Raw genomic sequence first — 15281 nt, 5'->3', positions numbered from 1 at the left:
AAAATTTGTATTCTTTATCTAGCTGGTATGTGTTTATTTGTTTGTTGTTCGCCATTTTCAATTCAATTCACACTTCATTTTATTCGGCACAAAATAAATAAAAAGTACATGATGTACACAATAACAACAAAAGCTATTATTATAATTATAATTAATATTGTAATCATGATAATAATATCATTATTAATATTATCATTGTTATTATTATTATTATTATTATCATTATCATTATTATTGTTGTTATTATTACTATTATTATTATTATTATTATTATTATTATTATTATTATTATTATTATTATTATTATTATTATTATTGTCATTATTGTTGTTATCATTATTATTATGCTCAACGTCTGCCCGAACGTCATGCGGACGCAGTGCAAGTAGCCTACCTTCGCCGCCCACATTGCGTGACCCTCGGAGTCGTTGCTATGAAGATCTAGTAACCAAAGAAAAAGAAACGTACGCAGTGTGCTTCTAGGTCGCGTGAAGAATAAAGCAGGGCCGGCGGAACGTTTTTAAAAGCATGGGGGCCTACTTCCTGGTTTCATGAGCTAACAAGAAAAAAAAAAAAAAAAAGGTCCTCAGCTTCTCTCACCCTTTCCATTTCATGGTTTCTTCAGCTGACAAGTGAATTAAAAAAAAAAAAAAGTCTACATTGGAAAAACATAACCTTACCGCGCTCCGCACACTTCAAGATCTCTATCTATTTCTATTAAATGCCACTTACGTACTTCCGGGTTAAAAAAAATTGTGAGGGCCCAAAGTGATGACACCTTATGTATTTCTTTGTATGGTGCACAAAAAGTGTGGGGGTCTGAGCCCCCACGGCCCCCACGGTTCCGCCGGCCATGTAAAGTACTAGTAACGCAAGGATCCATACGCTCACATTATTGTTAAGACGTACGTATAGTGTGTGACGCAACCCGGTGACCTAACAGTCCATGTGCATGGGTTAACATTTTTTTTTTTCAAAATGTAGCGAACTTACGTGTTTTGTACGGTTACAGCTCGTTATTCCGAAGGTTCGTTATTCCGAAGGCTCTTCCTGTCCGAAGGTTTGTTATTCCGAATTTCATTTTCGAATCAACAAATCTTCGGAATAACGAACCTTCGAAATAACGCCACAAATGTTCGGATTAACGACCCCTTTTTTTCATTTTCGGATTAACGAACCCTTTTTCATTTTCGGATTAACGAACCTTTTTTCATTTTCGGTTTAACGAACCTCTAGGTATGGAGAATTTGTGTGTTTCAGATTAACGAACCTTCGGAATAACGAAACTTCGGAATAGCGAGCCTTTCGGAATAACGAACAGCACCCGTATACAAGGATATCATGGAGCTATATAGTAGCTCCATGTTTATATCTTTGTTTAATCTATCAGTAATCTCCTTTATTTATTCTGCTACCATTGCCCTGCATCATTAGTCTATACTACCATAAAGATATAGGGGAGAGCTAGCGGGGTGAATTAAGTGGGACAAAAATTGTGATTTGATGGTGTTTTTCGAATAACTTTCTGATAGAATGGGGCACACATGTATCGGACCAAAAGACTTTTGATGCTAGCCATGATATAACGGGTTGCTACGCTATATTCCTATAAGTATATTTGTGATATCATTTTTTTTCCTGGGATAAGTGGAACATTGGTTTGTTTTAAGTGGGACAAACAGTAACTATAAGCAAGACATTATTATTACAAGAATATCGATCATAGAATAATGTGAGCGCATGTGTGTGTGTGTCTGTGTGTGCATCTATTTTTATTATTATTCTTTATATTTATTTAAGAAAATCTTATATATTTTATAATAACTTTGAATTAAGGGCGAAGTTTGGCATGCAGTGATGATATCCCAGTTTACCCAACATCCTTGTGTGTCTTTATAGAAATTGTTATACCAAATGCGAAAAGCCTTATAGTTGGAGAAATTTACATGCCACCAAATAGTAATTTTAAAGATTTTGTTGGTGTATTGCATGCAAACTATACTTGACTCTCCCTCTCTCATGAACTAGCATTTCATATTGATGGGAGACTTTAATATTAATCTATTTCATTATAATGAAAAGCCCTAGTGTCAGGAATTCTTAGATACAATGATGTATAATTCATTTATACCTTGTATCACGAAACTAACAAGGGTTTCTGATATACAACTAACTGACAACATATTTACAAATTTATCTCACGTTGCCGATCAAAGAATCATTGTTTCTGATAATATATCAGATCACTTCCCTATATTTGTGACGTTACATGATATTTTTGAAAAAGGTAAAACAAATTATAATAAAAAGGGATTTCGAGTTATGTCACAACAACGTAAAGAAAGTTTTAAAATGAGTCTTGATCATACCGACTGGTCTGTTGTTTATAATACGAATGACGCTGATATAGCTGTTGATATATTCAATGAAATTGTTTTGCGTTCATATGATGCTCATTTCCCAATTTCTTCGATCAAATTGAATTACACAAAAAAAAAAAAATCCAAGAAGTCCTTGGATCACCAAATCAATTTTGTGATCTATAAATCTTAAAAATAATTTGTTTTATAGATATAAGTCCAGTGGCACAGAAGAAGCAAAACGCAAATACTCAGCTTACCGAAATAACTTCTGTGCTATACGTAAAGCAAAAAAAAAAAAAAGATTATTTTTCTGCACAATTTCAAATCCATAAAAATGATATCAAGTCTACTTGGCAAGTTATAAATGATGTTTGTTAAATTGTCTTCTCTTGTATTCTTTGTAATTACGACGCTATGTTTAATCTCATGTTCAATCGATCGTATCATGTTTGATGTTTTGAGATGTGGAACAATAAAATCAAATCAATCAAATCAAATCCTCCAAAAGTTCAAAATTTGAGCTAATTTCTGCAAAAAACTTTAAATGCAAATTAATGGAACTCGTAAGGTCACATTTACTATGGTGGGCTAAGTGCGTGCTAAAGCTTTGATAATCAAAATTGTATTCTTAACTGTAAACTTAGACTGACAATACATTTTTAACTCCTTGCACAGTAGAGCTGCGTGAAGCGCATGTTTGAGCAACGTAGATCTTGGGCGCGCATTGCGTAAAATTAGCCAGATGATTGGCTTATAGATACTGCGGCGGGCGTGTCCTGTCTTTCGTCATTAATATTCATTATTCATAAATGACTGTCCTAGGATAGGCTTAGGACAGGCTTACAGAATACCGATTTTGCCTGTCCTAAGGGTATCCTATTTTCTGTCCTACGCGCGCTCCTAGGATCGAAATAAGGATCGCGCTTACAGAATACCACCCCCGGATCGTACCACACAACCGTGTACCACTCATAGAGCTGTGTTTACATATCGTATAATACAGCTCTATGGTACCACTACACAAGATGACCAACTCTCCCGATTTTACACGGCCGCCGCTGGTGAAACGCAAGTGGCAGCTGCCCTCTAGCGGTGAGCGGGGATAATCGAACCTGGGTTCGAAGCACTGAAATCGATCTGCGTACTTACTCAGTACAGTGGTCAGAAGACGTCTGGCAGGCTTGTGTCAACCTAGGAATTTTTATATAATAGGTCTTTTCAGCGCTCTTGCTTCAAATTATGACTTCTTTATGTGAATGAAAGTATACATTTCTGGAGTGAAAACTAGTCAAATAATCCACTATTAAATCATATTTTCTCTAAAAATATGAGGGTAAAATGGCAAGCATTTTTGTCAACTTCACATGTTCGCTGAAATGTTAGATTTTTGTAGTAATGCTATAACCTCTTCATGGTATGGTTGGGTGTTCATAATATCGGACACCTAACGTTTTTCTATCAATAGAAACGTGAAAATGCGATCTGAGGCACGCGCTCTTAGACGGCGGCTTCGAACGCGTGGGGTGTCATTTTTCCGCACTCAGTTGCCCTGCTCATTTCAACCGACCACCCTGACAATACGTATAAAGGGCACTTAAATGCGTTTTTTTCGACAGGCCGCTGTTTTTTTCTAGCCGTCATTTTTTTCCCCAATAATATTTGAATATATTTTGAATCCTTCGATATTACTTTTGAAGGACTGTTTGATGAATTTGACTTGATTTTCATTAGGAAACTTTTCATCGTAATTGAAATAAATTAGATGAGTCGGTTGTTTTTTCACATTCATTTCTCGTTTCTGCATCAACTCGTACGGTCGTAGCGGGCGACAAAATGTTTATGTCATGTGTATGTGTAACGTGTATGCACGATCGTACAAGCGGCGGTGACAATTTTGCGGTCAAAATCGTCAAATTTATTACGGAAGGATACTCTACATCTAACAACGAATCAGCAAAGGTAGGCCTAGCCGCCTAGTTATATGTAGTTACACGATAAACCTTATTAGATTTTGCTAAATTTCGGTAATTTAGAGGGAATACTTACTTGTTTTCGCCACATTTTACTCGGTAGCGTAGCCCAGTGAAGAATCGAACACCGTTGCGCGCAGTCCCATGCGTACATTTTCTTTCTGTACGCGCAATGCCATTATAATGCGCGGTCGGTCGTTATGGACCCGGTCGGTGGGTTGGACACCTACCATACCACTCGCTGATCTCCCCTCTAACTGGATGTGCGGACGTGCAGTGATTGGCCTATTCCGCGCGGAAGTCACCGGAAGTTGTACAGTCGCCATATTGTTCCCCCAAAAGCGAATCCGGAGACGGAGAAAAGTACACGCTAATCACGCCGATCTGTACCGTGAATTCCTAATTAATTTTTTACTTCCTTTACTCCATTTTGGACGTGTCATGTAATGAGAAGTTGAAAATGCCGTCATGCGCTGCATTTGGTTGTACCAATCGGGATGACCGTAGGAACAGAGGAAAAGGTGTTACTTTTCACAGATAAAACATTTTTAAAAAGCCCCATTTTTGTTCTCAGTCCCATATGTTCAAATATGTGTGCGTTCTTGAATTAGTCATTGAAAATATCCCGTTAATGTGTCCTAGTTTATTATCATTATTATGATTAAAAGCATGTAGAATGTCATTGCTGCTTGGTATATAAAAGAAATATAGACTGTTTTGATATTCGAGTCGTGGCTGATTTTTATAGCATGGTTCTGAGATCCCCTTGGGCCTATAAAATCAGCCATGACTCTCATAGCCGTCTATATTTCTATATTATATATGTGTAAGGGTACAAGGGCAATAGAAGGCAAAGTTTTGACCAGTGCAAGTCATTACCACTAGTTTCCGATGTAAATCCTTTACATAAATATGCAATACATCAGTTTTACGCAATAACACTTGTTTTTTGCCTCTGCATATATCTTGCCTTGCATGAAAATGTTTGTCATGCATTGTCCTGCAGGTTGGTTCCTGTAAAATTGCAATAATACATCTATGTGCCTTCAAAAAATAAGGGATATTAGTCATTGATGAATAGAACAATTTGGAAGTTCTGTTCCATGATTAATGTGACAATACCTTTATGCATTTCATTGTCTTAATTCATGGGTGCTTTAGATTCACTGTACCAATGAGGAGTTAAGGATTTACACTCATGTTTTGAAAGTTCATGTGGTAGGGAGGTGTTAGTTGGAAATGTTATCATCTTGGATTTGTCATTTTTGGGTGTAATGGTTATGTTGATTTTACATACATGCAATTCAAGTGATTTTTAACCTTCTGTTCAAGTAAAGACCTCAGTGGAAATGTGAACAGTATTACACAGAAATTCAATTTGGAGCTTATTCACATTTTAATGCTCTGGGCTCTTACAAGCTTATTTCTCAGAGGTCCTTAATTGAAAATCATTGTTGCGATTGGAAATAGATTCTGTTTGTTTTATGGAAGATGGCGAAAATTCATAGGAAATTGCGAAATAAATGAAACTCTGTTTCAAAATCTTATTTTGAAAATTATTTTGTTTCAGTCAAAATTTGAATTAAGAAAGAAAAAAAAGTCAGTCTTCAGTTCATTGTATAGTTAGATGAATGTATAAATATGCTTTTACAAAAAGAGTGACTAAAACGAAACTGTAAACAGTTTGTTTTGGGAAAGGGAGGGTTAGGGAGAGAGAGAGGCAGAGAAAGAAAGAGAGTGGGGGTTGGGTGGGAGGGAAGAAAGGTAGAGATCGATTGGGGAAGAAAGAGTTTGAAGTGGATGAGAGAGGGATAGGGGAGAGAGAGAGAGAAGAAAGATATGAGGCTGGGGAAGAAGAGGGAGTGATATGGAATAAGGAGAGAAGAGAGAGATAGATATTGAAAGGGATATCAATCTGTAGAAAGGGAGACGGATGGAGAGTGAGAAGATGACTAAAAAAAAAAAATACCCCAACAGTATATTTACGTGAAAAAAAGAGCAATCCACCGCACGAGATAGAGATATGCGATGATGGGGAGAAAACAGAAAAGATCTACAGAGAATAGAAAGAAAAGTAGAGTAAATATTATGTAAATATGGATTTGAGAAGAGATGGGAGGGATAGATTGAATGTTTTCCAACGTTGTTATATTTTATTTTCCATGAAGATTTCCGAGAGTTTGCAGGCAGCTCCGTCACAACATGTCCAATGTACAGTATGTCAGCAACGAGATCGCGCTCTTCTTGGGGGAACAAACATGGTGGACAATAGAACGCAGCGGCTTGCAATCAACGGACCGCTCCGTACATCAAGTTAGAGGGGAGATCAGTGGTATGGTTGAGGGGTCTAGATATCGCGCACGAAAATTTGAAATGCTCTTATAATAGAAGTTATTCCATAATCGTACCTGAATTTCTCAATGAATATCACGAAAATGCAGAAAAATCACCTCCCAGAATCTCCTGATGATACGATGACGGAGTAGTGCGCTGTCGCCGTTTGTATGTCGGACTTTTTTTTTATGCGTTCACCTTCTCGGGGTATGTAAAGATCGCGCAGCTGCCCTATGTAGTTTCATGCGTGAAAGTGTCTGCCCCTCTCTGCGGCTGTAGCGTGCTTCGGCCTTCGTAGAATATTATCAACGATCGATCGAACAAATTACGAATTCTATCGGCTACGATCATACGAACGAGACAAGCGAGACGACACGTCTAGGCTACAACATCCTTAAAAAAAAAATTTTTAAGCTAAGGTAGGTAAATTATAAGGTAAAAAATTTGAAATTTAGTGAAAAATTTGTTCCACAAAATTGGAAATTTGGTGCAAAATTTGTTTGAAATCAAAATTTCTTACCTGCTTTCTTCTCATGTTTAGCGGTTGTCAGGTATTTTTATTCCATGGGCGTATCGGCAAATTTTGCGCTTAGTCCTACGCGTAATATTGCTTGCTATACGCAGTTACGCTATGCGCGATTATTACGTCCCTGCGCGAGACCTAGTACCCTTACTATACCACTACACAAGCAAGATGACCAAACTCTCCCGATTTTACACGGCCGCCGCTGGTGAAACGCAAGTGGCAGCCGCCCTCTAGCGGTGAGCGGGGATAATCGAACCTGGGTTCGAAGCACTGAAATCGATCTGCGTACTTACTCAGTACAGTGGTCAGGGGGGCATTTCATGAAGGAACTTGTCGGATAAAATGTCCGACAAGTCAATTATATCCGACAAGTTCAGAGAAATCAGCCAATCAGACGAAAGAATTTCTCAAAACTTGTCAGATATAATTGACTTGTCAGATATTTTATCCGACAAGTTCCTTCATGAAATGCCCCCCTGAAGACGTCTGGCAGGCTTGTGTCAACCTAGGAATTTTTATATTATAGGTCTTTTCAGCGCTCTTACTTCAAATTATTACTTCTTTATGTGAATGAAAGTATACATTTCTGGAGTGAAAACTAGTCAAATAATCCACTGTTAAATCATATTTTCTCTAAAAATATGAGAGTAAAATGACAAGCATTTTTGTCAACTTCACATGTTCGCTGAAATGTTAGATTTTTGTAGTAATGCTATAACCTCGATTAAAAATCATGCTACAATTCTTGTAAGGCTTACTATATTTTAAATTTAAGCAATTAAAAAAATTGAACTGACAAAAAAGGGTTTAAAACATGTGTTTACTGGTACATCCTGTAGGTTAAAATGTCAAATTTAATTACATTAGTTTCTTAGACACAATACACGTTCACTTAATTTTTTTTTTTGCCATTTTCTTTACAAGAAAAATGTTTTTGTTTGGGAATAAAATAAACAGAGCTTCGGCAGATAATAATATCACAGCTTATCATCATGACTATAACTTACTTTCTGTGACATTTCTCAAGATATAATTTCAATCAGAGAATTTCATCTGCTCTTTACTTATTAATCATTTTTTAATTGGAGTCTAATTGTGAGTCTATAATACGGGCAACGCCACCAAAATAGATTATTGTGAGACTCTGGTTCAGTTTTTGGTATCTCATTAAGTGACAATAGTTTCTATATGATTTACTCAGCGGTTAATTCAATTCAATCAAAAGTTCTCTAGAGAGCTTTCACAACTTTCCTGGATCATTCAGGCTACACATGCATGCAGGGACTAGACATTATTCAGCACTGCATTTACAGAACAGAGATGGCTTAGACATAAACTGGACTTCTGCTTATTTGGATTTTCATGATTGAAACAACCACAATAAAATTATGGCAATACACAATACTAATTCAGAGTTATACATTAGTTCTTTATTCAACTGAATACTTGACAAGTAGAGTGAATTATTTGACAACTATAGGCACCGGCGTAGCCAAGGGGTGGGGGGAGGGGGTGCGATGGGGGCACTCGCCCTCCCTCCCCCCCCCAAAAAAAAAAAAAACAAACAAACAAACAAACAAAAATGGACCGGGGATTCGAAGGCGCGGGGGGTGAAAAATTGCGTGTATACTGTAAGTATGTGCATGAAGCCGCTCACTTTCAACCTTTTATGAGGATTGTAATTTTTCAATATTTCACTCAAAGTGTGCACCAGATCGTTAAATTTCAATTCTAAAATAGCAAAATCTCTCCCGCGTGGGAGGGGGTATCCCCCTCCCCCACCACACTTCGGTTCTTTTCCTGGCACATTAGATTGACAGATTCAAAAAAATTTTCATTTAAGTTTGCATCAGATCCATGATTTCAATTCTATTGAATGTAAAAGTTTCCTAATCCTCGCTTAATTTACCTTTTCCCTGCTCGGTTGATGTCGGTTCTATCTATTGATTTAGACTCTGTGAGCACTTTGGGGGTTGACAATTATTTTCCGAATGATTCCACAAAATTCTATGTCAATCGTAATATGCAAACGTTCCGTTAGGGAGGGGCCACCCCTTAATTCCTACGCCAAATCCGAAAGAAAGCAAAACCTTTTGAAGAAATTGATGGGAAATAGAATCAAAAGCCTTTTCAAAATCTATAGCCAATAAAAACCCTGGTAAATTATAATAAGATGTATGAAATATCATATCATCTATAATTCGAATGGCTTCCCCAATATGGCTTCCCCAATATTTCTTCCCTCAATATAACCTACTCTCTGAAGCAAAGAAAGAGCGGCGGCGACTTGAGGGGAGATGGCGCATCAATGGAAAGCTGCAGACAGACAGAAAGTTGTTCTGTGATCAGAGAGACCGAGTAAACTACCTTGTGTCCAGAGCCAAACGTATCTATCACACCAGACTCATCGAAAACTGCGGAGATGATCATAAGAAGCTTTTCAACGTCGCCAATCGACTTTTGAACCGCAAACAGTCATCTCCATTGCCTAAACATGTCGATGGCTGTGCCATGGCTGAAACTTTTAGTCAGTTTTTTCATTCGAAAGTTGAAAAAATCCGAGATAATTTCAATTGTAATGTTGTACTATCTGAATCTGAACCTGTTACCTCTTCCACACTGGAAACCTTCCAACATACAACTACTGATGAAATACTTCTCCTTCTTCGTAAATTGCCTCCTAAATCCTGTCCATTGGATCCGGTTCCAACCATTCTCTTAAAGGACTGCGCACCCACGTTTGCCCCTATTATTTCTCAAATTGTTAACCTCAGTATCGAGCAAGCTACCGTACCCTTATCTTTAAAGAAAGGTCTGATCCGTCCTTTGCTGAAAAAACCTTCACTGGATAAGGAATCATTGACAAGTTATCGTCCTGTATGCAATCTTTCATTTTTGTTCAAGATTTTAGAGAGAGTTGTGTTTTCGAGACTCTCAGACTATATGCTGGAACATGGTCTATTCGATCCTTTACAGTCGGCTTATCGCCCTCACCATAGTGTGGAGACCCTTTTGATAAATGTTTCTAGTTATATTTTAAGGGAAATGGATTCCGGATCCGTCACAGCAATGGTTTTGTTGGATCTGTCTTCGGCCTTCGACACTGTAGATCACAGAATTCTTGTCAATACACTTAGAAGTTTGGGTATCCAGGGACAAGCTCTCGAATGGTTTAAATCATACCTATCACACCATTCACAGTCTGTTCCTTTTGAATGGTGTCACATCGTCTTCAAAGCCATTAGGCTGTGGTGTACCTCAAGGCTCTGTTGGCGGGCCCACCCTTTTTTCTATCTATTTGATCGGTCTGCGGAAAATATTTCAAAGGCATTCTGTTCGGTATCATCTATATGCAGACGACATACAAGTTTTTGTATCTTTTCCACCACATCAAATCCAAGCATCTCATGCACTGCGCTGTCTAGAAAATTGCATCATTGATATTGATGCTTGGATGAGGTCTAACTCATTGTTTCTAAACCACAGCAAGTGTGAATTTATCCTTTTTGGTTCTAAATCTCACTTGAATAAGTTGGATATTAATTGTATTTCGATTGTAGGTAATGATATTCCTCTGTCAAAGTCATGTCGCAATCTGGGTGTTATGTTTGACTCTCACATGGCTATGTCCGATCAAATCACCAACATTTCTAAATCAGTCCGTTATCAATAATTGCGCAATATTGGTTTTATTCGCAAGTATTTGACTCGCTCTGCCACGGAAAAACTTGTTCATGCACTTATTTCTTCACGCCTTGATTTTGGTAATGGTTTGTTTTTCAATTTACCAAACTCGCAAATTGCCCAATTACAAAAGCTACAAAATGCCGCTGCACGTATTGTCTCTTTGTCAAGTAAACGCAGTCATATCACACCTATCCTGAAGAGTCTTCATTGGTTGCCTGTACAGGAGCGTATTCGGTTTAAGATACTTCTTTTGGTTTATCATGTTATTGAGGGAACAGCTCCTGATTACAATGTTTGTTTGTTTCGTCAATACCAACCTTCACGAACTCTTCGATCCTCAACTTCAGGTCTCTTACATATTCCGTTTTCTAGGAAATCTTGGGGGGAACGTGCTTTCGCTCATGCTGGACCAACACTGTGGAATTCACTTCCTCGTGAGCTGAAAGACTCAAGCTCTATAACATCTTTCAGGAGTAATTTAAAATCCTATCTGTTTAGCAGTGCATTTTGAAGACCAGTGTCTTTTGAAGACAGACTTTCATGTCTTTTTTTTTTCTGCTTCTTCATCTTCTTCTATTACTGTGATGTACTTGTATTTTCAGTCTGTTTGCTTTGATGTACCTATTGTAAAGCGCCTTGAGCATTTAATCAAAGTGGAGAACGGCGCTATGGAAATTGTATGTATGTATTATTATTATTATTATTACTTGATCTCCCAAAATAACTTCATTCAAAACTTCCTTTATCCGTTTAGCTAAAATCTTTGTTAAAATCTTACAATCTACATTAAGAAGAGATATTGCTCTATAATTCTTCAATAAAAAAGGATCTTTCCCATCCTTAGCAATTAACTTAACTGCTTGCTTCTGTGAAGATGACATTTCCCCTAATTTATAAGCCTCATTTAAGGCTTCTCTTACTACTCCTCCGATCTCCGGCCAAAATATATTATAAAATCAAATTGTCAGACCATCATTCCCCGGCGATTTATTTAATTTTAATTCTTTTAATATCTCTATACACTCTTCATTACTTATCAAACCTTCACAATATTCTCGAGATTCCTCCTTTAATTTTGGTAAATCTTGAAAAAAAAAAACAACGTACATCCCAGTCTTCTATATCCTTTCTATCTAATGTACTATACAATCTACTATAAAAAAATTCCCGATTTCTTCAGCTATAATTTTTTCATCACTACAAATAACACCCTCCGATATCTTCAATTTCTTAATAATACTTCTCTTTTTATTCCTTTGCATTAACTGATTAAAATATGCCTTCATTTATATAATCATATGATTCCCTTAATTCCTTTTTCGTATTTTCCAATCTTTCCAAAATCTCTTCACTCATATCATTCACAAGCGTCTGTTCTTAATCCCGTACTTCTTTTTTCCAATCGCTTTCTTTATAATAACATTCTCTTTTCTTTTGCCAACCTTTTAGAAAATTTTTGTGTAAAACTACGAATCTTCATCTTCATAAAATCCCATAACAACCTTTTGTCTTGTATTTCCATATATACTTAATTCATTTTTTAATTTAATAATTTCCTTTTTTATCTCTGTTACATATATCTGATTTTCACAAAGACTATTATTAAATTTCCAATATGATCCTCTTCTTTTTTCTAGTCTATTTCCTGTTTTATTATATAAATGCAAAAATATTGCATGAAGATCCGGAGCAATAAATGGAATTATTTCACATGTTATACTTACTTCATCCAAACTTTCAGATATTATCCAATAATCCAATCTACTTTGCATAAAAGGATTTTTTTGAGTATAAGTAAATTGCCTTTTCAAAGGATGCCTAGTTCTCCAAATAGCCAAATAATTATTTTCTGACATAAATTCCTCAATTACTTGATTAATTCTTTTTGGAGTCCTATCCACAGAATAACCGAAATGATCTAATTCAATATCCCTAATCATATTAAAATCACCGCCTACTATCACCGGATACCCTTTCTTATTAATTTTAGCAAGAGTTTTACAAACCTTTTTCCAAAATATCAATTGATCGCTTTCATAATTTCTTGTACAGAAATAAACATTACCTAATACCAATCTGATACCTTGTATCTTACAATCTATAAATATATATCTACCTTCATTGTCTCGAAAAACCTGAAACACATCAATATTAACCTTTGGGAAGATTAACACAAGCACCCCTCTACTGTGCTGTGATTAGAACCATGACTGAAATAACAGGGACTTTCCCACATCGAACTCCATCTGTCCTCTATATCTCTGGTACTAAATGTTTCCTGTAAAAAAAAAAAACAATATCTGCACCTCTATCTTTACACCACACACACACACAAAAAAAATCTCTTTTCCCCCTGTCTCTAATTCCCTTAACATTAAGTGAATACATTTTACAATCTAAAGAAATCTTTTCCAGATTCATCTATATTACTCATTATTAAAGATATCTGAAATATGTCTCAAAAACAAACCCAACATCAAAAAAGTACGAAGTTGCCCGGAACCAAATGCCCACCTCTTAAAACCCCCAGTAACAATAATCCAAAACATCTTTTCTTAACCCCACAGCCTTCTCCCCCACCTACCAAGCAATCAGTATTCAAAACTCAAGCATTGTACATATGACACATGTATGAAATCTTAAACAAAATGACTCTTTGCAACCAACATTGCCTTCATGAAGAGTTTAACATATTTAAATAAAACATTGATCTTCATTTGCATGTAGAAGCTCCCTAATAATAATAATGATAATGTTAATCGATATGAATTATATAGAAACTAGAAAAGCACTCGCAGAGCGCAGACCTCCGCCAAGCATTGACCCTACCTGCCAAAATATCAAAAGTCCTTCATAAATTCCCCCAAATTCTCGGATCACTACCAAAAGTTAATCGTTTGTTACTTGTGTCATTCTCAACCTTTCCTGCAAGTTTCATCCCAATCCGTTGACTACTTTTTGAGTTATTTTGCACACGGACAAACTAACGAACTAACTAACGAACAAACCAACGGTAACGAAAACATAACCTCCTCCCTTGGCGGAGGTAACTAGACAGTCAAATGAATTTCATTTACCTCTATTAAAAACCGTGCTAGCTCAGCAGACTTTTATTGATGCAGGTCCAAGATTCTGGAAGTCCCTTCCTATGTACATAAAAAATGCGCCGTCATTGAATTGAGATTGAAGGTGTTTCTTTTGAAGTTTATAATGCAACCGAAAAAAATTCAATTTTGCAATGTATTTCGTATGCACGACATTATCTCCTCTTTTTTTTTCACTATAGATTGCGTTCTCTTGAGGAATCGATCATTTTTACTGCGTACTAGTATTCCATACGTGCCCTCACGGTTACAGTCTGTCCCGCTGGAAAGCAGCTCGACACTGCATCACTCAAGTTTTTTTTTTCTTTCTCTCTCTCTCTCTCTCTTCCTCTTCTCCCTATTTTCTGTTCCCCTTTTCTCACACTTTTGCTTTTGTAAGCTTTTACCCCTCCCCCTTTTATTTCCCCCTTTCCCTCAGAGGTACCCACATGATACAAGCATAGTCTTTTGAGTGGGTACCTCCACTTTTTTTTTTTTTCCGCAGAGTGTATATATATCACAGTGTATGTTTCTTTTTGTACTGCTCATGTAGACATGAACATGTTGTTGTCCCTGTCTGGCTATGTATATTCTCAACGACTTGCATGTCAAATTTATCATATTGTTTCTTGTACATTCTGTTGGGGAAAAAAGGAAAATATAGTTTGAATTTGAAATTGAGCTATACTCTGTGTCGCATAAAATTGCAAAAGTTTTCATTAAAGTTGTTTGACCCCTGTGTCTATGTTATATAGATGACAGCCTGGTTTGATCGACAAGTAGGGGCCAGCAAAGTGTGGTCAAGACATATATTTTGTCATTGGTTTTTCTCCAGACATACGAAGGGATTGTCTGATCTTTATGGTAATTATAAATGGGACTATTTCTAGTTAGACATTTCTAGTTAATTGGATTAAAAAAAAAATTAACGTCACATAATATATTACGTGACACCTGGTTATAAAAAATTGGGTGGAATTACTTTTAGTTCTCCATGGAAGAAAAATGTTGTTGCGAGAATGATCACAGCACTGCATAGCAGCAGCATAACACATTCAGCTCCATAACAGGGCTGAATTGTCATGGCCTCAGGATCTTTATCGCCTAGAGCTAAAATTTGGCCGCCGTGATCGTAATGTTACAGATACACATGCATCTTCCAACCAAGAGATGGCGGCATACTAAACTCTTACACATTGCGTACACCAGGGGCACCGCGCTTTGTGCTTCAAATCCTGTCTGGCGCATTTACCAGATGAATGAGCACATGGACAAACACACTGCACAAACTGAGGCACAACTCGCACATGTCGCTTTG

The sequence above is a fragment of the Diadema setosum genome, chromosome 14 (assembly GCF_964275005.1).
Source record: "Diadema setosum chromosome 14, eeDiaSeto1, whole genome shotgun sequence".
Classification (NCBI taxonomy): domain Eukaryota; kingdom Metazoa; phylum Echinodermata; class Echinoidea; order Diadematoida; family Diadematidae; genus Diadema; species Diadema setosum.
Note: the sequence above shows the minus strand (reverse complement) of the source record.